At 36.1% G+C, this 24,906-nt stretch overlaps 1 protein-coding gene and 1 long non-coding RNA gene across 2 annotated transcripts in view; one reads left to right on the top strand and one right to left on the bottom strand.

Annotated features, from left to right (window-relative positions):
- LOC126971109 (myotubularin-related protein 9) overlaps positions 1-24,906 on the top strand; it is a 339,153-nt gene that overhangs the window by 118,167 nt on the left and 196,080 nt on the right. The window lies entirely within an intron of this gene.
- LOC126971143 (uncharacterized) lies at positions 20,612-24,398 on the bottom strand. The gene is made up of 2 exons (XR_007730833.1): positions 24,266-24,398; positions 20,612-20,809 (listed from the first exon to the last, which is right to left on the bottom strand). It is a non-coding gene; the product is annotated as an uncharacterized LOC126971143 (long non-coding RNA).

Here is a 24,906-nt window from a genome sequence, read left to right as displayed (position 1 = left end):
CTAGCCCTAATGGTATTCTGCGGGCATTTTCTCACAGGTCCGATTGTCAGTATCTGAACCACTGCTGTGTGATACATATGCTGACAGGTCGGTCTTGTCCTGAGTTAGGAAGATTTAGATTTTAAGATATCTTTTACTTACACTGGGTTTTAAATTACTTTGTTACTAACACATTATGATCCTTTGTTGGTCGAAATAAAGAATTTATTATTATTATAAAGATTTCTTGTGTCCTCTGAATAAATCAACATTACTTATATACTCTTCTGATCTTGTATTGCACACAAATTTCCAGGTACCCCCGGTACCTGGAAATTTTCTCAGTAATGATCGTTGTCGACGGATATCGCTCGAACCCGAAGCCCGTGAACGCTGGAGTGCCCCAAGGCTGTGTGCTATCTCCCACACTGTTTCTTCTGCATATAAATGATATGTTGGACACCTCCAACATTCATTGCTATGCAGACGACAGCACTGGTGATGCCGAGTCCTCTCTTGAGAAGGTCGCGGAATGGGGTAAATTTAACCTTGTCCAATTAAACCCCTAGAAGACTCAAGTTTGCGCGTTTACCACTAAAAAAAACACATTTGCCGTATCACCGCTCTTCGACAACACTTCCCTTAAAGCCTCGCCTAGTATCGGAATACTGGGTCTCGAAATCTCGAGCGATTGCCAATTCCGTGGCCATCTGGAGGGCAACGCCAAATTGGCTTCGAAGAAGCTGGACGTCATCAATAGAGCACGGCAATACTTCAAGCCGGCCCACATTCTAGCGCTGTACAAAGCGCAGGTCCGGCCACACATGGAGTATTGCTGTCATCTCTAGTCTGGCGCACCCCAGTATCAGCTCGACCCATTTAACCGCGTGCAACGTAGAGCAACTCGAATTGTCGGGGACCCAGTGCTCTGTGAACGGCTGGATCACTTGGCGTTGCGTAGAAATGTCGCTTCATTGTGTGTCTTCTACCGCATTTATCACGGGGAGTGTTCCGAAGAGCTGTTTAACCTGATTCCTGCCGCCGAATTCCACCTTCGCACGACACACCACAAGTTAGGATATCATCCCCACCATCAAACAATACATAACATAATATATACATACTAAAATTAACAAAATAATAGTATGATGTCATGAAATGGTCACCCAAACAACAGGTAGACAATACTGATCATATTGTTATAAGTAGTGAACGATAATAGCATAGTAGCCATATAATAGTATCCGCAAAACATACACATGTCATAGAACGTTTCGTATACAAGAGTTTTTTATTTTATTAAATACAACATATTTTCTGATTATTATGTTTTTATATCTCTGAATGTCACTTAGTTAAATAATATTGCGATATGTAATCAGATGAATGAACAATGAGTGTGAATAGTTAATCATTTCAAAGTATATAAAATATATATATATAAAAGAATATTATTTCTATTTTACAATAAAATTTTATAAAAGTGCTCTGATTACAAGTAACTGACAACACAGTAAACGTCAGTTGACTTCGTCTAATTAAAAATAGGGCTATAGTAGATAAGATTTCAGTTTGTTTTCAAAAGAAAACTTAATTAATAGGTGTAGGCAGTCATAAATCACAGTGTAGAATTAATAACGTGGCTACATTAATTGTTTTGTCAGAGTTATTCAAGGTAATGGCAGCCAATAGATATTCAATTGAGCGAGTTAATTGTTCACAGTTCATAGAAGTGAGCTGGCTCCGACTCCGGCGTCGTTGATCGTTCATCGCTCGGTGCATATTATCAACGTGCAGCAAGCTTGTGCAATTCATCGCAACATCGACAATGTGTCTTGATATAACTGTGTACATGTGATAACTATAGTTATATACTTGTAAATTATTATTGGGTACGCTTTTATAACAATATCCTGGAAGATATACTTGTATTGCCAGAAATGTAATCTAGTATAATATTAGGTGGCGTGCGCGTTATTAGTAGGTCTTCTATCAAATGAATTTGCGCTCAATAAGGCCTCATATATTGTCTGGTATTTTATTGTAAAATTGAATACCTATGAAGGTGCCTTTAAACCTAGCTAACCTATTATAAAACACTAATTAATCACGTACACAACACGTTCATTTATTCTTTCTTCTTAAATTGAATGAATATTGAGAAAATTAATACCTTGCATGTCTTTACAAGTTCACTGTTATTTTATATATGGATAGCGGTACTTACTTATAAGACGACCAGTAGGTACGTACGTTTGTCCTTCTATTCCCCCGAAAAGTATTGAAAAACCGGACAAGAGCCAGTCGAACTCGCCCACCGAGGGTTCCGTACATATTATTAGGTACAATCCTCTTAAACCTTTAAAAAACGGGAAAGGTTTTTTCATTTTTCGTCATAAATCGAAAACTATAAATCATAGAAATAACTGAAATTTGTTTAAGCTTGTGCCAATGTAGTCCTTTCATACGATAACCCACACGACACGGTTTTTATTTTATGAAAATAAGGGACGAGACTAGTAGGACGTTACTGATGGTTATTGACGCGCTTTGCCCATTACAATGCAGTGCCGCTCAGGATTCATGAAAAACCCCCAAAAATTCTGAGCGGCACTACAACTGCGCTCGTCACCTTGAGACATAAGATGTTATGTCTCATTTGCCCAGTAATTTCACTAGCTACGGACAGACCGAAACATAAAAATGTTACACATTACTGCTTCATAGTTCACGGTCAACGAAAAATACCCTATCGATATTGATTCCCTTGAGAGTGTCAAATAAACGTTTTTTGGGGTAGGTATAAACAGATCTTTTTTACGTTTACTTAGAAGTTTGACTTTTTCACAGCTTTAAAGCTGTAACACTAAAAAGTCATCTGACTTTTTAGTGTTGACGAGATAGTTAGTGTCAAGCTAGTCTCGAGTCGTTAAGGAGGTATAACTTGTTGCGTCCGTACATAAACTACATACACACTTTTTTTTAATTATACATTTAAAACAAAAAATATTAAAATATTTCACATACGACATTCTCATCTCCAAATGTGCGCAGGCGTATTATATTAGTGCCACCAGTTGATAGCGGCGTGTATTACATCTCGATTCTATAAAGCCTCTTTCTGACACCGCAATCGAGCGTAATGACAGCTTCGGCGCCATTGGCCCTCATTACCTCACACTCACGTAGACACAAATGGATTTGTCTCTGCAGAATAATGACTCTAGATTGTAGACCGCCTTCTGAGAAAATTAGATTCATATGAACGCGATACAAATCCCGTGGCGATGATGTAAAGTGACTTAATAGAAATACATTATGAAAAAGTTACATTTATACTAGTTTAGTATATAGTAATTTTAGTTTTAATTTAAATTCATCATCATCATATCAGCTGAAAGACGTCTCCACGACGATCGGTCCTGCGCTGCCCTTATCCAAACTGTTCCCGCGATCTTGACCAAATCATCGGTTCATGTTGTGGGGGGACTACCAACAATGCGTCTTACGTGCGGGGTACGTGCTCGCCTAATAATAATAACCTACCATAAGTGTTATAATTAAATTGTAGCATTGGTCAGATGATGGTTGCCTTTTTTCTTCGGCAAGTTGGAACATTATACTACGTAGCGCTTGAAAACCAAAGAAATGTTACTGCAGATTTTTGGAAAAGTTTTCGAACAATGTGCTCGCAGTTAAGTTAGGCTAAACTAACAAATGAGCTAAACAAGTCCTAAAGAAGTGGTGAACGCGTTCCCAGAAGCCATTCAAAATGTACGTCAGAAAGACTGGAACAACTGCTCTGAATAATAGTTCCAAAGAATGCAAGCGTAAATAGGGAAGGAATATACCTTAGATAACTGGTACGTCCAGATAGAGGTTTATTACTTTAATGTGCGTGACAACCTACATCTTACACTCGTGATTTGTATGGCACTTTGCAATCTGCGTCTCTTGAGCAATCAAAATATAAATTAACTGTCAGCCTCAATTTTTTCGATGTTTTCACAGTCTATCTAGACGTGTATATGATCTGAGGAATATACTTCGAAAAATTTGTAATAAATGAAATGTAACAGTATTAATGAGAATCAAATCTTACAATTGGTATGCCTATTGTATATAATGTTTATATTACATTATTTGTCTCAAAGCTAAAATTAGAAATTCGCTCAAATAATATCGCGTTAATTAATTCAGAACACAAACTGATATTGTCAGTTACGATTCTCGCGAATTTGCTGACACCAGGGTGTCGCAATAAAATATTGATGAATCGAAAGTATAATGAGCACAGCTAAATGAAACGTGTTCAAATGATGCACGAGTACCTACCTACATAATCTTAATATACGAGTATATAAATTACATGACACGTTGTTTGTCCGCGATGGACTCCTAACCTAATGAACGGATTTAAATGGGGATTACTTCATGGAGTTCAGTTTAGACCAACTTGAGAGATAGGATATTTTTAATTTCGATTTGGGACCCATAATTTTTTTTATTTCCAATATTTGTTTTGTATAGATATATTTTTTGTGATAGAATTTAGTGACGCACGGTTTGACAGTTCTGCTGTGAAACAATTTCATTATAACAACAGGGAGCATTTTCCACGAAATAATTCTTAATGTTTTGAAATATTATTGGCAAATTCCTATAAAACAGTATTTTTTTTTATTATTTACAGAACAACGTCTGTTGGCTCAGCTGGTATATTATATATTGTATTGAGCATTGATTAATTATTGCAATAGAATTTTTAGTCTGGAGAACCTTTATAATTTTTTTTTATGACAATAAGGCACGAGACAAGTAGGACATATTTTAGCTGATGGTGATTGATACTCCCTACATTACAATGACGTGCTGCTCACAATGCTTGAAAAACCTTAAAGTTCTGAGTGGCACTACAATTGCTCTCGTCACCTTGAGACATAGGATGTAGTATTAGTACTAGTCTCATTTGCCCAGTAATTTCACTAGCCACGGCGCACTTCAGACAGAAACACAATAATGTTTACACATTACTACTTCACGGTAGAAAAAGGCGTCGTTGTGGTACACATAATCTAGCTGGCATCCTGTGCAAAGGATCCTCCCACTGATATATTAAAACTCGTTTAGAAACGGCTTTTTACTCGTAAACCATATCGAATTGTTATTAGTAGGATTTTTTATATAATTGTCTAGAGTTCAATTTGTTCCGGAGTACAGGGCTTTTTGACAAACTTATCCCACACAATTTGTTATTTTTATAATGATGTCCTTCACTTCTGGGTGTAATTATACAAATTAGATTTGTAACTAAAAGTTATTGACGCTGCGGGACTCGAACCCGCGACTCTCACTACTACCCGAGTTTATTTAGTTTACTATGAAATGTGCAGTGATTTGACATATGTTTGAAATACATAGTAGTAATTTCAGTTTGGCGATTGGCCACGAAGTATAATCCGGCTATGTTTGAAAGCGAACAGTTGCTTAAGAGGTAGTGGATTTCGACTATTCCCTTTGTTTACAAGATTATAGCCGACTGCCGTCATCTGTCAATCTGTCAATGACTGCACGTTTCATACAATCGAGTGAATCGCGTTTTTCTTAGAGAGTTTCGTTAGGCTGGTCGTATTGTTTTGTTTTTCTTTTCTGGTTAGATGACGATTTATATCATCTGATTATAACTTATTCATTTCCACAACAAAATATATGTCACCTTTGTAAATAATAAAAGCAAGCCAAAATGAATGTTAAATATTTTCATTTACGTTTAAATACATTTAAATACTCTTGATTTGTCGATTGTATTTCACTACCAGTTTTTAAAGCTGCTTATGTTAAAGTAAATCTACAAGAAATACAACAATTGTTGCTTATTCTATTAATATAGTACATACAATATGTAGTATATTATCAATCACAAACCAAAGTCACCATTATAGCCCAGATGATTGGGTAACTGAAGTGGCAGTGGGCAGGTCACTAAGCTCGACGGACAGATGGGCTTTCGAGCAGTAAAGTCCTAAAATGGCGACCACCTACCGGATGACGCAGTGTTGGTAGGCCCCCCACAAGATGGACCGATGATCTGGTTAAGATCGCCGGAATAGGTTGGATGAGGGCAGCGCAGGACCGATCGTCGTGGAGATCTTTTGGGGAGGCGTTTGTCCAGCTGTGGGCGTCTTCAGTCTGAAATGATATCAATCACATAAATCAATAGTTAAAAACGAATTAGCATATAAAACATACTTAGAGCGACTGCTTTCTACCCACACCTGAGGGATCTCGTCATTAAGACGAAGTTGTTGTGATCTTCCTAGCCTTTTTTAGGTCAGGTTGGCTCCCCTTATCTCACGACACCAACGCGGCGCCACGTTTTCGACCTCTTTTGACTTCTGGGTAGTATATTTCTGTTCTGTGCTTCTCAAGACATCGCATTACTTGAAACGATCTAAAAATTCCGTAGAATGAGGTTCGTTCCAGACTTAACGCGTTGATAAACATAACACATATCCGTATTATCTCGAATATTTTTTTATTATTTTATTATTTTTTTATATAACAGGGAGCAGTCGGGCAAGAGGCTCACGTTATGGTGGTGGTGAAACTACATTGATATCCGCAACACCTATGGTCAAGAGATGCGTTTCCGGCCTTTAAGGTGGCGAGGTATGCTGTAATCTTGGAGGTTCCTAAGTCGTATTGGTTTGGAAAAACTGCAGCCTATTATGTTGTTAGTTCTCAAACAATTATAAAGCAAGAGTCCGTTAAGAATTTAGATCTTTATTCGAGTTCACTCACAGAATTAGAGGATGAACATGTTTCTGATCACCAGATAATAAGTACTGCCCACGTTATGTCCATGATCTACTGCAACGACAAAGGAAACACAAAGGCTGTACAACGGAAAGCAAGTTCATTCAACGGTTAAGTTGTATCTATATGAAATAAATAAACGTACTCGTTCTCGATCTTCTCACTTAAACACTTATTTCACCACCTTCGCCAATTTTTCCACGGTGGGCAGCTTCTTTGCACAGGATGCCGGCTAGATTATGGGTACCACAACGGCACCTCTTTCTGCCGTGACGCAGTAATGTGTACCTAAGCATTATTGTTTCGATCTGAAGGGCGCCGTAGCTAGTAAAATTACTGGGCAATTTATTTAATATTAGTATGAAACATGTGTTGTGTAAGTACATCCAACAGTAGCAATTTAGTGCTACATATAGCGAGACCCTATTCCAACTAATTGGCTACAATCAAGTGTTGCATTGGCGTTGAATGTTCTTGATTTTGTATCATTGATTGCAATAGATAGATTCTTATGTATCAAAGTGACGAGCGAATTGCGATGTCGCTTAGAATTTAGGGTTTTCCAATACTCCTATTCTCCTATAAAAACTATGTCAAAAAGTTAAATTTCGTATTCTTGTAACACAAAGTGTTGGTTTGGATCCGATTGTGATGAAGTTACTTCCCGATTTAAGGAAACCGTATGATGCGTATTCTCGTAACAAGATCGAACGTCAAAAGTTGGGAGATACGTATTCTGCATAGGACGTTTGGTTGAGATGGCAACTAAAAACATCTTTTAATAGTCGTAGAAAAACTTTACATTTGGTAAAACAATATACGTAACTTCGTCCAAGCTTGTCAATTAAATGTCGTCGACGCGTGGCTCCGAATTAGTTAAGGTTTTAGAAGAATTATAGGAGAATACGAATCTTGAGCGAAACGTCAATAGAATTGAAAACTAACGTCAACGTTGTTGAAATTACATGAATAGCACCGCCGGACTCCGAACCGATGCAATGACAGTTGGCACTTGGTACAGTACGGTCATACGGTACATGCGCGAAACCCGTGCGAATAGAGCTCTAGGGAACGCAGCGACCTAACTCAAACCTCTTTTGTTTAACGCGTTAATGCTCGCAGTTGCATTGTGAATGTACAATGCACCGCTATTCGAGTTCGCACCGAAGGGTTCAAGTCGTGAAGCCGTGTTTATGCGGAGTTTGTTAATCGCATTGCACTGTTTGTTGGTTCCCGGCCGTTTCGATGGCCAGTTACGAGGATCATTTGAATATTTAGTACCAAGATAATGTTGAAGCAATTGTGAGATGTTCACTCTATCATTCATTTTAAAATTCTTTATTAATAAATGATTAATACAACAGCAGTTTACAGCGATATTCGTAAAAACATTAAACAAACAATTTTGGGCTTAGGATAAAAGGAACGCCTATTGAATTTTTAAGAAACATAACAATGTAAATCTCATTAAGACAATGTACTTACTTTAAATAAATTGCGGCAATGTGTATTATTTGATCATTATTGTTGTTTAAATAAAATTTATAGATTTAAAGGTTACAACATAATTTTGCCTATAATGTACTTACAACCAAATTCAAGCACAGGTATAAAAATAAATAAACCGTTTGAGCATTCTGCCTTGTAACTTATTAGTAATCTGTAATTCTCATCCACGCGTCCACGTGTAGGGTAACCATTTAGTACTTTGGAAAGTCCTGAGAAAAAGAACGACATTTAGTAAAAGTCTCGTGTAGATTAATATCTTATTTGATATTAGGTAAAATTATGTAGTTATATGTATATATTCTAACTAATTAAAAATGAAATCCGGACAAAATATGAACTAGAGTGCATAATTCCAAACAAGTCCGGATTAATCCGAATGGATGGTAATCCTACCCACGGGGTAATGTGGGATTTCGCATAGGTAGTCAACAGGCGTAAATTTAATAATTTACTAATTTGTTTTTGTAGTAACGATGTCAAACTATTTTTAAATAGATTCATATTTGGCCTTTTAATTCAATCGCATATGGTATTCCGCTCTAGTGAACCCCCACCGATTAATTTGACAGTGTTAAGTGAGGGTGAATAATAGGGACAATATAATCGATTTTAAATCTACTCTGATGCGGGCATAGTGGAGCAATTGACACGCAAAACTTCAACTATTTAATCCGTATTTTCAATATCCACAAAAAAGCGTCCGTGTTGCAATAAGTTGAACCGTTGACTTTCACCACGGAGCTCCATGTTGGATCCTCGTCCGACACGTATCATAGAGTTTTCAGTTATTGAATTCATCATTATGTTTTTTTTTTAATGGAATAGGAGGACAAACGAGCGTACGGGTCACCTGGTGTTAAGTGATCACCGCCGCCCACATTCTCTTGCAACACCAGAGGAATCACAAGAGCGTTGCCGGCCTTTAAGGAAGGTGTACGCGCTTATGTAAGTTTATGCGACGCTTTATAAGGTCAGCGACGCTCTTGTGATTCGTGATTCCTCTGGTGATCACCGGTGGCTGCGGTGATCACCTACCTACCATCAGGTATACGTGTTTGTATGTATGCGTGTTTCACCTCCTCGTCCATAAAAAAGCCAATTACCTGATTAACAAAAAAATATAGTGCATTGAATGTAGTCAAGGAGCCAAGTGATAAAACAAGAAGATTCATGAACTTTTATCTGTTTTGTACTTTATGTGTTTTATTTGCTAAATGAGCTAGATATTCTTAAATATAAATGAAGTGTAGGTATGTTAGTTTTAAAGATTCGTTCGTTGCGTCAGTTTGCACAACCACTTGTGACGTCATGAGTCAATGAACTTTATATTATTACCACACAGATTTTGTCTAAACTATCATTCATTTGAGATGTTTTATTTATAGATAGATATGTAAAACAACTGAACTTGTTATAAAATTTTGTATAGTTATGTATTAATTAGATTAAGACCGTGTACGCGATAAGAATTTAAAATAATTTAGAATTGTGTGGGTATTTCATACTCGGCGTAGGTACTCAACGGTTTTAGTGCCTGCTTTTTTTGACTGGTTCACTGACTCGATCAAAGAATAACTATCAACGCAATTGTTTAAAGTTAAATACATAAAAGGATGTTAAAAATACAAACGGAATTAGTGCGGTTTTACATTTATCGACTTATATTTCCGAACCAACTCAGTGCTCGAAAGGTGTAAATATGTACTAAGAAAATAACCATAATATGCTCGTCCTTCGATGGCTTAAATAAATCATTTATAAAGATGTTTTCCTTGTACGAGTATTTATTTATTTATCATATACTTAGAATATACTATGGTATAGACGATCTGACAGACAGATAATTCGTGACCAATTTTGATTTATCAATGTGTGTGTGTTAGCTAGTGGTTTAGTATTCAAAATAATAAGGTGCTAATGCCAATCAAAATCCGGATGGACCATCGGACGGTCCGGTAGGCGCCTCGCACCTATTGGTCCGGCATTGTACTCGGTACGGTTCGGACGGTAATAATAATAATTTTGTGCGACGGACAATGTGATATACCATCGAATATGGTCCGCTACCAGACCGCGTGCTATGGTTCGGTCGTACCAGATCCGATATATAGGGGTGTGCTCCCTGACCTCATGAAATACAGCAAAGTAATACCTTTGATTAAATCGGGCAGTTCTTTTTGCAATGCTATTTTTAAGCGTATTTCAGTGCTGCCTGTTTTTAGATTTTTTTTTAATAACTTGCTTCAGCAGCTACTTATCACAATTAATACGAGTATCAGACTCATGAATGATAGCCATGAGATTGTATTGGTTGTGTTGTTTATTTTTACTTCACTTATTTTTTAAATGAAATAACGTGCAGATATTGATGATGAGGTAAACAATACACTCTCAAAGATAGTGCGTTGGTTTAAGACCAATTATCTGCACTGAAACAGTAAAAAAACACGTTCAAGATTCATTACACCAAACACAGCGGAGGTACAAACCAACGTACTTATAAATGACCAGAGATTGGAACTTGTGGGCACTACAGGACAGGGCGTATCAATTACCATGAGCTGAACGTCCTGCTCGTCTCGTCGCATATTTTCATATAAAAAAAACTACAGTCTTCTTGGGTATCATGTTAGATAAAAAGCTGAAGTGGGTTCTACATATTGCCCAACTAGCAGATAGACTCAGCTCTGCGGCATAATACGCCGTTAGAAGGCCGTACACGAATGTTGCGACCGCTAGATTAGTGTAGTGGAAATAAGGGATTGCTTGTAACTGATTCTAGTAGGCTTCATAAGATACATCATAGCTTTCGGTTTTGGATTCGGTTTAAAGACATTTATTCTCATAAGATTTAACATAAAATCACTTATATGAGAATTTTACATAAATATACAATATAATATTACTTTAGGTTTCTATGACTAAGCATGCAAAACAAACAAAGTGAACAATTACAAAACATGAAGGTATTTATATTTATCCGGAATAAGAAGGACTGGATGTGGCTAACCACTTACAAAGATAACAGTTGAAGTAAACTAAAATAATACCTACGGTTTGAGCAATAATACAAATAAGAAAACTTAACAAATAAGTACAAGTTTATATGAGTGATTGTGCATTCGAGCATTTTTTAAACCATATTACCTATTTATTTTATTCGTTACAAAGTTAAGATGGAAAAATACTTAGAACGAAGTATAATTATTATATTAAATTTGTCCTTTTAGTTTTTTTTTTTAATAATGCCGTACTTTTAATTTCTTTTATAGTATTTGGAAGTTATAAATCTGAATTCTCTCGTAAGTTAAATCCTTTAACCGTAATTAGTTCTTGGTGGACGTAGCATTAAGTCATTACGACTTCTTAAGTTTTTTTCTTGGGAATACTTTTATTTTTTAAACATTAGTTCTGTGTGTATTTCGTTAGTAAATATTTTTCGAATAAGAATACATATGTAATATTTATATGTTTATATTACGTCCATTATTTTAGTTTCTTTATATACATACTTTGCTGGTTGGTGTCAGAAAAAGCTTTGAGGGTATACACTTTTAGAATAAAGTCCCAGCCACTGTTTAGGCATTAAGTATCTATTAATAAATTTAAATGTATTAATACTTAATGGACCGAAGCGAGATGGGGATCAAGAAAAAAGACCGAGTTAGGTTAGAAGACATCAGAAAAAGCACAAGGGTTCGAGACATAGGAATAAATTTCAGAGAACTGAAATGGAAATGGGCTGGGCATATGAGTCGAGGGAAGGCGAAGTGGAACAAAAAGGTCACAGAACGGTATCCTAGGAATGGCATAAGAAACAGGGGAAGACCCCACCGAAGATGGTAGAATGACCTGGCCAAACAAATTTTCAGGAATGACCTGGAGCCGGGTTGCCTGCAAAGACGGAAAGAAGTGGAAAAGGTTGGAGGAGGCCTATGCCAATTGGCAATAAGCTGAAGACTACCTGGTAAGCTACTATATAAGTTAGATATAAGAAATTGTATTCTTTTTAGTTGAATAAAAGGCTTTATCAATTTATCAATGAAAAATTAGCTCTGTCGTAAATCCTTCTACTCCAAAGTTGAATATCTAAGTGATCGGACAGCCTGGGACTACATTATGATAATTTTATAGCAATAACAATGACAGTACAATATTCTATATTTTATTAAATAGAGCGCAAAAAGAGAATGCTGGGACAGTTTCTTGCGCTACTTCTTCTCTCTCAGAGCAACATTTGTTTCCGACGTGGTGGTAGTGTTAGAAGTGACATCAAAAATAATTTTAAAGGAATAAATTTTGAGAAAATAAATACCTTTTATGCCTTTTAACAATAGATTCGCTTTTCATTTCTATCTTGTTGTATCTCATAGATTTGTTCTTCACTCTTGCCCGCTTTGTTTTTGTCTATAAGCTAGTATAATAAACTCATTTGCAAACGAAAACGGGCAGTTTAAATTTTTTCCGTCCCTTTAGAAAATCGTCCATTGATAGAACTATGACAGCGAGCAAAATTATAGCGCTACTTGAGGAGGGGTGTAGTAAATGTTATGTGTCCCAGAGGCTAAATGCGAGTCGTTTGACTAAACAGAGGACTTGGCAACGTTTCAAGAGACTGGTTTCATTAGTAGAAGGTCTGGGACTGGAAGAAAACTATGCACAGAAGCCCGAAATGACCGCTTCCTGGTGAACAGGTGATAGTCAGGAGGAAACTTTTCGGTGCCAATATATGCAGTCGGCGTCCTTCCCGTAGCCCTAAATTACTCTGCGAGCATTGAGTTGCTAAACTTGCTTCACTCGAAATTGTGCGACGTGGACTCAAGAGGACTGGGGTAGAGTATTATTCTCGGATGAAGCCAAAATATCACTATATACTATATGGTGAGGACCCACGTCGACGAGTATTGCAAAGGCGAGGGGAACGTTTCGGAGAAGTTTGTCTTAATAACCCCTTATGGTGGATGCTCAGTTAGTCTTCATAGAAAACAGCACTTTGATTGCACTCCGGTACATGTCAGAGTACCCACAACCTGCATTAACGGTTCTTGGAGAAAATTTAATTTTAATGGACCTCACCGATCTGGCGATGTGGAAGCGTATAATCAAGAGGTAGAGAGTTAGAGAGAGAGTTTAGAGGTTAGAGACAAAATCCCTTAGTGCACATTTGGGATATTCTAAAACGAAGAGTAAGATCGGTGCAGCCCGCTCCGTAAAACATCAGGGAGCTAAGGAATGTAATTGCTACGCAGTTGGAGCGTACAGGAAACAATTAAGAATAGCATCGATACCATGCCTGGACGAATACAAGCTGTCATTTTAGCAAGAGGGGCCATACTTGATATTAAACTTTTACTTTTTATTTTTATGTTAAAAAACGTTAGGGTTTCAACCTGCTTTTCTATTTAATGAACAGATAGATACGCAACTAGCTTTGAATTAGCTAGTTGCCGTAAATCCTATTACTCCACAGCTGAATATCTAAGTGATCGGACAGCCTGGGACTAGTTTATTTTATAGCAATTGCAATGACAGTACAATATTGTATATTTTTATTGAAAAGAGTGTAAAAAAAGAATGCTGGGAGAGTTTCTAGCGCCGCTTCTTCTCTCTCAGAGCGCCATTTGTTTCCGAAGCGGTAGTAGTATCTAGTATATTAGAAATAACATCAAAAAGAATTCTAAACGAATCAATTTTGAGAAAATAAATGCCTTTTTATGCCTTTTAGCTGTTTAGACTCTGGCATAATTTTTCATTAATTCCATTATATAAACAAACCTCTTTTTGCTTATTTATTTTTAGTATTATGATGATACAAGCTACTTAGAGATATGAAATACTAGCTGACCCGGCAAACGTTGCTTGCTATACATATATAAATTATTTTTAGTATTCGACTGCTTATTATCCGACGTACTTATGTTACAATTTAGAATATCACGAAAATCTTTTTTTTCACAGGGCCTACCATCAACTTCTAATAAGCGATGCGATTCCGATGCAGGTCAGTTTACTTACCTAAACTGAATCACTAATATTCATGGTACATGAAGTGCCTTTTACTGAATGGCGTTTGGATAACTTATGAAGAATGAACGAAATAAATTTGTCTGTGGCCCGCGGTGTGAGAAAGAGATGACGCTCTACAGTCGTTGCATAAGTTTGTCTCTCGTGCATAGTAATATAAATAAATATTATAAAATATTATAATATAAAACAGCCGCTTAGGAGTGTTTTTTCTCATTCTGACTTAGGTCAATAGAAGAAGACAGAGTGAGAAATAGCAATGCTTTAAGTTAGCAGACTATTATGAATAAGGGGGATAGAGTTCTTTGAATTAAAAATTAAATGTTTGCTTAGGTGTTTTCGTAAAAATAACGAGTTATGAACGCACCTCCGTTGATGTTTGATTTGACAGCACAGAGTACATATTTTTTAATTCGTTCTTGCGAACAGGCTATAGCCCGGGCCCTTACTGCCTCGTCTTTAGTATTTTCATTTTCAGTATTTATTTTGAGTATTTTGTTTAACAAAAAAGTCCAATAAAGTATTCTCATCTCATCTTTCATCAATAAAATTTCCCTTTTCTGTATGTTTTCACTATTTTTTCCTCTTAGGAAGTAGCAACTTTTTTCGAATCGCTCACTTTGACACATATGCTATCCAGTTTAGGTTGAAATATTACCTTATGGTACGAATTAATGAACGAACTAAATCAGTTTGCGATTCAATTGACATTATTTTTGACATTCAATTGACATCATTGCGATTTAATCAGTTGATTTGACGTCAACGTAAAATAATAGATCTTATCACGTCGTGGTACGAAATAGCAAAGCAGTTCATTTTAGGTTGTCAATTGAATCGCAATAAGAGTTCACGGTAGGCCCGCAGTTTTTGGTTATTATTATTTTTTTCCTACTTACTTAAATATAACATATATTTCCGTTTTTTTGCAACATAGTGTATATTGAAAGACTATAGTGTATATAACCTAGATATATTGAAAATTACAAGTCTACACAAGTAAAATTAACAGGGACAATTTATATATATGAACATTTTAATGTTTTTAATATTCACAGATTGTTTGATTAATATTAAATAATGTAGGTAGGTACTGATTGACTAATATAAGTCGCTTATCGACTTAGGCTTAGCACGCACTGCGATTAAAGGCGTGCGGTTAAGAAATAGCTGAAAATCCAACACCGCATACAACCTCGCACTGCGGTTGGCGTTTTGCTTAATTTTATTCCAGTATCACCATGGATATCTGTCAAACAGCATGTGTTGCGGCTTTGCTTTTCAAAATAGAAAAAAGAAAACGAAAACAGCACCGCCATGGGTACTGGATATACCCATTAATAGATCAAAGACATTTGAAAGGATATTTTTGCAAAATGTATAACAACGTGCGGCAGCATCCCGATAAGTTTATGAATTACTACAGAATCTACAATATAATAAAGACACTGCACTTCGTAAGGCAATATCACCTAAAGATCTATCCTCTGTGCTTGCCCAGTCGAGACTGTATGGAAAACCGAATGCGGTTAAACGCCGTGCATGCGCCACCATATTAAAAATATGGGGCACGAAAAAAACGCGCTTTTACAAACCGCCATCAAAATATAGCAAGTTGCGTTTTTAAAATCAGTCACTGAAAAATATCGCTAATGCGTGCGCTTGTATAGAAAGCTATGTGTTAATTTTTTTGCGTTTTCAGACTTACGTTTAAAAGCATGCGTTTAATCGCAGTGCGTGCTAAGCCTTAGATCTTTACCAAAAGCTCAGTTTGCTTCATTTTATGATGATCAGCCGGTTTAAATGTAATTTCGCTCACTACGTCTGTTCGAGTCTAATATTCAAGAATAGCTTTCCTGTCTATATCTATACTAATAAATGGAGAGCCTTTTTTTTCCTTCGGTTACCTATACTGCGAAAACTACTAAACCGATTGGAATAATACTTCTACTAAAAGATGCAGGGTGTTTCTGAGAAGGTTGTGGCTTCTGTGGAAGGTATACCACAAGTTTGCCAATGTCACGTCAATGTGATTATTTATCCAGAACCTATATTTTTTGACTTAGTAAATACCAAATTTTTGACATTTCATTATAAATTACAATTGATACAATGAGCGGGCGCGGGGTTCTTAATATGACAAAACAACGTTTGTTTCCCTTAAGGTCTGAATTGAATTTGAATACCGAAAATCCACTCTAGTAATAACCGTTATTATATAAATTAATATAACTAGCAGTTCTAATTTTATAAAATTAAATATTATAGTGTATGATATAATACTTCGGGTGGCTATTGTATTTAAATAAAGTTTTTCACATGTTGTAACTAAAAAATCATTAAATGACCTAGGAACCTAGGAATATTTAGTTATAACCTAAACATTCGGTTGATATTATTACAAGTAACATATTTTTTATTCCAAAAATGCAGAAAAGAAAATTACATCGGATGGTTGATTCAATTTTTTTTGTCATCAATTATTATTAATTAATACAACTCGTACACCCTGGTCAGCCGGCCTCGCCCTATGAGCAAGGTCACTGACATGTATTAACGCGTTAAGAGTTACTCCACTAGTACAAAGTTTAAATCAATATATATTATGTCCAGCATTGAGCGTCTTTTGGCTGATATTATGATGAATCGCGCTATTATTTTTACATTATTTCAATATGTCAGTATACTATGCGGAACACTTCTGTATATGTATAACGTAAGGTGTCTATATTTCATTGTATATAAATTGAATTGTTATAATGATTTTTTATGGGAGGTATAAAAATTTCTGCAGGTATCCGGGAGCGATGCTAGAGATCTGAGCATTTGTTGCCCGTTATTCGGCCACACTCCTGCATTCCATAAGCACGTGTCCTGGCGATTCTTTTACCTCCACGCATCCCAAGCACAAAGGGCTGTCTGTTACACCTATGACCGGTGACGACACTTGCGTATTTTGTCCCTGTGTAGTCTAATGAGGGGGCCTTCTCCTTAAATCGATATTCGATATAACTTGGCATTACTCGTGTCGAATCCTACTCTTAGTTACATCGTATTCAATATCGAAACGATGATTGAACGAACGAAACATTTTTCGATATAATCAGTCCTAACCCTTACTACTCTTAGTTGAAAATGTCAGAGACGAATATTCGAATTTGACAAATAATCAAACGTCACTTTTACGATAATCTCAACGACACCTTCTAGGCTGTCGTTGCTAATATCGTTTCAAGTTGTATAGATATATATATATATGCCATACAATATACATACTTAATAAATATTATTAAAATAATTATATGTGATTTACTATTCAACAGGTTTTTTTTACTACAAAGTAATTTAAGTCATTTTGTTGATCGTTTATGCGTAGAAAGTAATGCAAATGGCCGCCTGAGAAATATGAAGTCGACGGAAAGGGTTGAGTACTTTTTTTTTACATTTTATTAACTAAATTTGTTAGAGTACCCTACTCTAAGGTGCGCTATAATCGGATTATTATCGTATCTTTACGAATACGTTTTACGTTAAAATTACTTGTCTGTTGAAGTTATTATATTATAAACTATGACCTATTTTAGCAGTGTAATTATGTTGCCAATAAAGTTTATTATTATTATTATTATTAATATATCGTTGTCGATTTTGCGAGTAGACCTCCAGGCAGCGGTCGAACGTCTTTGAAGGCGCGGGACAATGCTGGTCTCCAACAGCAGGTATACAATCATACCGTCTGAACCAATTTTGTAATACTTTTACCGGCTCAGACACCTCTTTCATTTATAGCCTTTTCCAACGCTGGTATCAAATCTTCTCGCAACGTACAGCCTGCCACAGGACAGGACGACAGCACGCATTCCTTCATTTTGAGGACAGAGTGTGGGAGCGCGTTGTCGTAATCAAGCATCATCTCACTGATCATCAGTAAAATTCTCTGGCAATCATCTTAAAGATTTCGTAGGAGTATTGAAACCAAGTTGCCAGCCAAATTAAAAAATAGCGGTCAAAGACTTACCTGCGCTTGTAAATCGCTGCAGTTTGGTGTGTTTTCAAACACCCAAACCACACGAGTAAATAAACGGTGCCCAAACTGTCGATTGGCGCTTAGTTTCTAGATGGTAATGATAAATCCTTGATTTTAATTTTAATCATACTTTTAGGGACTTTTTTTCGCTAAAATTCGAGACGGAATGATGAAGTCGTACAATGAGAGTGGTCCAAACACTAAGAAACGCCATTGTACAATGTCACAGTCCATTTGATTCCCCGGTGTTTCCTTCCTAAAGTCAAATGTGGAATAGGGAGGAAAATCTAGCAGCCCAATCCGATGACCTTGGTATATCAGGATTTCCAGCGTTGAAAAAAACAGGGAAGCATGTGAGGAACGCAGGTCCATAATTGACCGTCTGGGAAATATTATTTTATCTATAGTAACAATTCAATTTATTTTTGTAAACACCATAGCGCCCTCCTATCTAGTTCAGCGCCGAAGTTAAAAGCCTAAAGCAGAGGAAATATACATCACTCAGTCACAACGGTGATAAATATGTATTTATTATCTTTACTGTAGGGTGTTATTATCATTAAAAAAAAGGGAGTGCATAGTCACAAAAGTTGTCTAGGCCCCTTATAGATCTTACAGGCAAACCAAGACTAGCAAGTAACTTTTGACGTTCAGCTTCTTGAGGACCTGCATTTTTTACTTATGATTAGGTAAAAAATGTTTATGTCAGCTTTTGTCTCTTTTCGTAATAAAACCAAAGAATTAAGTGTATTAGTTGTAATATATGGTATATGAGACCATTACTATGGTTAATATGGGATACCTTAAAGTTCTATACTTAAAGAATACGACATACAAGGGATACCTCTTACAGGATAGTGCTTTGAGGATACTCGGCTTTTAAATATATATATATATATAGATCCAGGATGTGATAATAATATAAATAGGTAAAGCAAGGGCATAACTAACAGCCAATATTCAATATCTTCGAAACAATAGACCATTGTATTTATGTGTTTCAAGCCCACATTTATATAAAAAGCTTATTAAGCAGCGCAGTTTCAAAGAACTCTCTTCCAAGTTCCAACGTATAGCCTGCGGAATGAGCTTCCTTGTGGGATGTTTTCAATTCGATACGACATTATTATAAAAAGCGTCGAAAAGGCCGCCAGCGCTCGTATGTGCCCATCTTCCATACAAAAATATAATATGAATAACGTAACGTTTTGAATAATAGATCCTCGGTAAATTGTATATATAAGTATCAGGTATACCTTAAGACAACTCATCCACAAGACATATTGTCAAGATATATATGTTCATAAAAAGCCGACACAATAACATAAAAGAGACAATCTATTATGTCCTCGCGTATTGTGCTCGGCCACAGTATATGAACAACCTTCGTCACTTGCGTAAATCACTCTTGTAGTGTTTTGAGGAAAACTTAGCTGTTTAAGGTCACACATCCTGTGAGAAGGGATATAATGACTTATTGCTTGTTTTAATACTTATCTCGTTGCAGGAAATATTTTGGCCATAGACAAAAATTTTAGACTTATAACTACGATAACGGTAGTTTATTTATGAGAATTCGAAGAATATTAAGCTTCCGGCGTCATTGAAGTCAACGTCAGGTTACATATAGTAAAGCTAGATAGATTGGCCAACAAATAACTTCTGAAGACTTAGTCGCCTCGTGATAATAACGCTTGGATCAACGTCGGAATGACTTAATAATAAAGTACCTATTAATATTATAATTTCTGCTATGCCTGTCATATTATATGATTTTATATATTTATTTATTCACAGCTCTTAAAAATATTTAACTAATACATATAAATATGATCTGACAGCCAAAAATAAATTCCGTAACGTTATTGAGTGGTGTAACTGAATGGGCAAAGTGAAGTTTACGATTAGGCCATGGATTGATGCGAACATTTATATGATGAATATGGATGATTGTTTCAGTCATGGATGTTTATTTATTTTATTTTATTTATTTATTTAATTCAGAGACATCTCCATATATATTAGTAAATGTACTAGTAACAATATTTATTATGAACTACGTTAGTATTATTAGTGAAATATATTTATAAACCTAGAGCTAACTGTATCCAGTGTTTCTGGAAGGAACAGTCAGCTTTATATGTATCTATGTATGTATATTATATTGAATATATTATTATCATTGTCAGGAACCCATAGAACATGCTTTGCCTAGTTTGGCGCATGATAGTTTGTGTATCATTATTATAAAAAAAATAACAGAACAAAGTGTTTTTATTTTTATAAGTAATCGTAGGTATCTACATCAATTTTTTAACATTCCCAAGCACTTACGAAATACTCTAACAATATTAAATTCTTCACTGTGTCAATTTAACCACAGCCGTACCATTACCTGGAGAGTACATCTCTGTCATGGCGATTAACACGCCGCACTCGTCGAGTTGTAGCTATCTGGAATTTAAACCAAAGTTTATTGCATAGTTTTTGCACAGATAATAAAAACAATATGAATAGCTCTTATACATATACATATATGTATATATGTATATTATTAGGTATAAGACGCAGTGTTAGTAGGCCCCCACAAAATGGAATGACGATCTGTTCAAGATCGCCGGAATACGTTGGATGAGGGCAGCACAGTACCGATCCTCGTGGAGATCTTTGGGGGAGGCATTTGCCAAGCAGTGGACGGCTGATATGATTAGATATCTCGTGTCATAAACTCGCTGCCCACGGGAATTTAATGTGTTATATGTGTCTATGTCGGACATAGACACACGGAACCCAAATAGAGGTATTTAGGTAATATAGAAATACGACAATAATAAGCGAATAATAACAGTCTGACACAGAATATTACCTTTCAGTCAGTTTCCATAGTTTCGTTATAATTGGTTGATTTTTGGAGAAAATTGCCGAGACCCTGATTGTTGAGTTATTTTACTTACGATTTTTAGTCAGAACTGCAATTATTGTCTTTTAGCATAATATATGACTGTCTCGTCCGCGTTAGCGCGACGGTATGCTAGAATTTTTAAACCTGAGAAAGACCTCTAATGTTACATGTGAAGAGAATAATATATCTGACACGTCCGTCTACAAAATGCAAGAGCATAAATACCAAATATCGTTGATAAATAGGTACTTAGTTTTCAAATCCTATAGGTATTACAGTCACACGCAAGCTATGTATTGTGTTTAATTGGTCATATCAGATTATTATGCGTTATGTAAAAACTTGAAAAAAAAAAATTTATTTGACAACGAACTTTTGCCGTATTCGCAGACATAGTTTAACATTTCTTTGTTTCAAAACAGACTAAAATAAAATAAACAGTAAGTCAACCAAATTTTACAATACATCAATGAAAAACGCATACAAATAGGTTAAGCCATTTTGGAAATAAAGATTATTTACTGCTAATACAAATCAGACAATAATTATAACAAAATATTGTTGTAATGATTTTTTTTGTGGTATAGTAACCAATAACACGAAATTTATATCAAAACAGCTCACAATACCAGTCATAGTAAAAACCGGTTCCTTAGAAACACACGGGGTACCATTAATCATGAATTGCAACGGATCGTTAAAAAGATCTTATAGTGGACTAAAACCACTTTGCAAGCTTAATTTTGTACAAAATAAACTGTAGCACTAGTCATCAACTCGAAATTCAGCGTACCTTAAAACCGTATAAAATCTTTGTATACTTTAACACCTTTTACCTTCCATTACATATATACTTAAATTTTACAAAAACCTTCAACTTAAATACGAATATAAACAATATTCGTCCAACTGCCTAAAGCCAACCACAAGCATGTAACAAATACTTCAAAACTTCTACATTCAACTAAACTTATGGTGCAAACGAAAAAGTGCCACAAAAGTTGAATCTACTAACAAACATTAAACAAAAAAAAATGTTGCAAACGAAATATTGTTGGTGTGCGTCCCTTGCCAATAAAAATCTCGTTTCAAAATCTTGAACGTTCAATTAAAATGCTGTAACAGACGAGTCCTACAAGGGTACGTGTCGAATTACAATATTATATTACACGCGCCGTTAAATTTTGCAAAGTTATCGAGTGAACGTAACTTGTTGCCACGCGACTATTTTAGCGTGTCCTCCGTTCAAATTCTAGCTAACGTTCCATTTACTATTAGTACTCTATCTAATAAATGTGCTAAAGGTCAATCGTACGTTATCTACCAGAGTATATAGGTTTATTGAGTTATTTACAAATAACATTCAAATGCAAAGCATTCTATAATTCTAAATATATTATACAGTTTGACAACCGTGCCTTATAAACCTCCTGCAAGTTTTCTTATTTATCAAAGTATATTAAATATTCTACTTTCATAATAAATTCTTAGCAGGCTGATTTGAATAGGATATGCTGAAACCACGTTGCAAACAATATCAAGGCAAAAGGTCGTTAACAAATGCGTTTTATTACCAAGACTCCAGAGAGAGGATACAACCAGTTTGCATCGGTTTGGGGTGGACAATTTAAAGATTGTTAGGAAAGGCAATGCAAAGTTAACTTGAAAATTATCTGGTTACTTTTAAAACTTCTCGCTTAGAAATTATGTTCCTGCATTTATTGCAACAGTACAACTTATATATTCATATTGGTTAATAATACAGTCATTAAAATTAGTAAATTTAGGTAATTAGTTATTCAATTTGACGTAGTCCCGAATTAATACATCGAGCCGTCTTGTTAGTTTAGTCAAATCAAAGGCTATTTATTTTATTTATCTACCTACATGTATTTGAATTATACCCGAGCAGATTAATAATGACCTATATGAATAACCTTCAAGCATAACTAACGAAAAAAAAAAATTCTGTTTTTAATATATAAGAATAGGAATTTTTAGGATACGTTTACATAGAATAAGTTACAACCAAACAATTTCTCAAACTACCCTTGTTCTTGGAATTTAAAGAGTTTTTACGTCGCAAACTTCTACCTGCATTTATACCTGCTTCTCTAAAACCACTACCCGGAACGAACAAAGCATCAAACCGTTTAAAATTTAACAGACAAAACGTAATTTGCTCTGAAATAGCTCTTTATAAATGTTGAAACGCTTCGACAATTTGATGGATGAGTAATTTTATACGCTTAAGGCTGTCAGTGATTTAAATGCTTTTAAAAAATTGGGTTTTAGAGTGGGGTAAACCAGCGCGTAAACTTATTCGACGGCAAAAGTTTCATATCTTGAGGCCGCGAAAATTATCATAGTTTCAAAAGTTACCAACCTCCATTTGCATATTTGAGGCTTCATGACTTGATATTATTTACGCAAATAGTATTACGTAATTATACTTGAGGTTGGGTTTTTACATTTTGTAATATTAATAAATGTGGCGTTATTACAGTGCTAACTTAACAAGTTGGCTAAAATTACTTACTTTAATCTTAAAAATACAATACTTACCAGATTGAAAATTCTACCTTAAATTTAGAAAAAAAAATTTTAGTACACGATACTTTGAAAAATAATGGACAGATGTAGATAACAAATTAATGTTGAGGTGTGTAGGGTAGTGGGGGGAGGGGGCTGTGTACCAGCGTCAGGTTGTCGGCCCCAGCCCGTGACGTCATTGTACTGACCACTTCGGGACCCGACACAATAGCCATTCTCAGAAGGAGCAGATGCGTCATGGCCTTCCCCTACCCGCCCGCTTATGTACCCCGGACATAACTTCGCAGACCAGTTACTAGAAAAAAATTATGACTAACGAATGCAAAGTAACGTATTTAGTTGATCAAATCGTAAAAAACTGTCACAAAAAACTCACTCCGGGCTTATTAGTGAACAAGTCGCATTCGTGCCGGGTGCGGGACAGAACATAATCATGAGTTGCCGGGCCGGCGTACCTGCTCTCGTGTCTCGTCCGTGAGGCCTCGCCGTATCATTAGCAGTCGCCGGTAATGATACCCTCCGTAATGACCGGCATCGCGCTCGACGAACATCGCAACTTCCATGGATGAGTGTGGATCTAGTCATGATGTAAAACATGCACTAAACCTCCACCCATCGAAAGAAATTGACTGATTATAGCGATATGAACACGCCGCACTGCACGCACAAGACGATCGAAGTCACGTTGCACCGAACCGTTAACGAGCACGTTGCGTTGTTTTTTAAACAATAGTGCAATGGAACGTGCGCATCCGGCGACACGACCGCACGCTCGGACACTCGCCGCGAAATAAACGGTCGAGATTTGAAATCTAAAAATCTAGACGCTGCGCATACGGCGGGAAGGGTGACGCGCTCTACCAATCAGCTTCGAGCGCGCGCAAACGATAACGTGGTGGGGAGCCACCCGCGAATGCCCGATCTTATCTTTTGTAAAGAACGTTATTTTCTTCCTTTCCTTCTCGCTCGTTCGTGCGTTAACCGACAACGGAAGTGAAATAAAGGTGAGCACTGTGGCCTGTGCGTAAGGACGCTATGTCTGCCTCAAGACTTAACCATTCAATTTATGAATCAATTCTACTCAAAATTTTCAAAG

The sequence above is a fragment of the Leptidea sinapis genome, chromosome 23 (genome assembly GCF_905404315.1).
Source record: "Leptidea sinapis chromosome 23, ilLepSina1.1, whole genome shotgun sequence".
In the NCBI taxonomy this organism is placed as follows: Eukaryota; Metazoa; Arthropoda; class Insecta; order Lepidoptera; family Pieridae; genus Leptidea; species Leptidea sinapis.
The sequence above is the reverse complement of the archived record's forward strand: the minus strand, read 5'-3'. Positions and strand labels throughout refer to the sequence as shown.